Genomic DNA, 990 nt, shown 5'->3' with positions numbered 1-990 from the left:
AATTGTAGCAATTTCTGCTTGCTCCCTGTATCAAACTTCTTTATCTTCATGTGGTTGAGTTCTGGTCAGCTAGCCATCCAAGCTAGGTCAAATGGGTACTACCTGCAAATTTGGGCATTCACACATACCTCCCTGCACTTCAAACCAGCTGGCTGCTTCATTCCTATTTCTAACCTCCAGGGACTAGGTCAGTGCCCATGGGCTCAGGAATTCACACATCTTGCTAGACTTCAGGCCAGCCAGCCCTTCCTCTTCTCTCTCTCAAGATCAACAGGTATCAACAGACTATGTTCAACTCCGCCCATGTCTTCATTGCTACATTTCCCCTACTTCCATTCACGAGTAGACCCAGGTGGTCACCATTGAGCACTAGACTTTAAGCTTCAGTCTTAGAAGGGGGTTTTCCCTGATCAGATGACTTTTTTTTTGCCTTGATACTAAGTAAACAGCTTGCTTGAATTTAAACAGCCAGCCAGTCAGTCTGCTTTTTTTCTACAAGTCTTTCTTTCAATAAGAATCTTCCATTCTCCCAGCAGTTCTGAGTTGGTCTGCATGCCTTCTCAAGTGGGACTGTTCCAACTCAGAAGCTTCTGGGTGGGGATCAGGATTCCACCTGAGGCCCCTTACTCTAAAAGGCTTAACAAGAAGCTTATTTCCCTGGGCAAATTCTAACTCACATTGGTATTCTTGTTGAATTGCAACTGAAGCCACATATGTCAGCTATTGTTTTTGAACTAACAAGTTTCAATTATGAAATTGCTCAGGTATCAAAGTCCAAACATTGAATCATCTTCAGCCTCTGGCAGGTTGTAGAAAAAACAGTATTCCTCACATTTTATATGATTAATCAGAAATAAGCTTTAAAAATTGTTGTTGTGAAGTGTCTTCAAGTCAGTTCCAACCAACAGCGACCCTGTAAAGGGTTTCCGAGGAGCAGTTGGTGAGCTTGAACTGCCGACCTTGCAGTTCAAATGGCTTTGCAGTCTGGCG

This window comes from Chrysochloris asiatica, unplaced genomic scaffold, assembly GCF_000296735.1.
Source record: "Chrysochloris asiatica unplaced genomic scaffold, ChrAsi1.0 scaffold00129, whole genome shotgun sequence".
NCBI lineage: Eukaryota > Metazoa > Chordata > Mammalia > Afrosoricida > Chrysochloridae > Chrysochloris > Chrysochloris asiatica.
Note: the sequence above shows the minus strand (reverse complement) of the source record.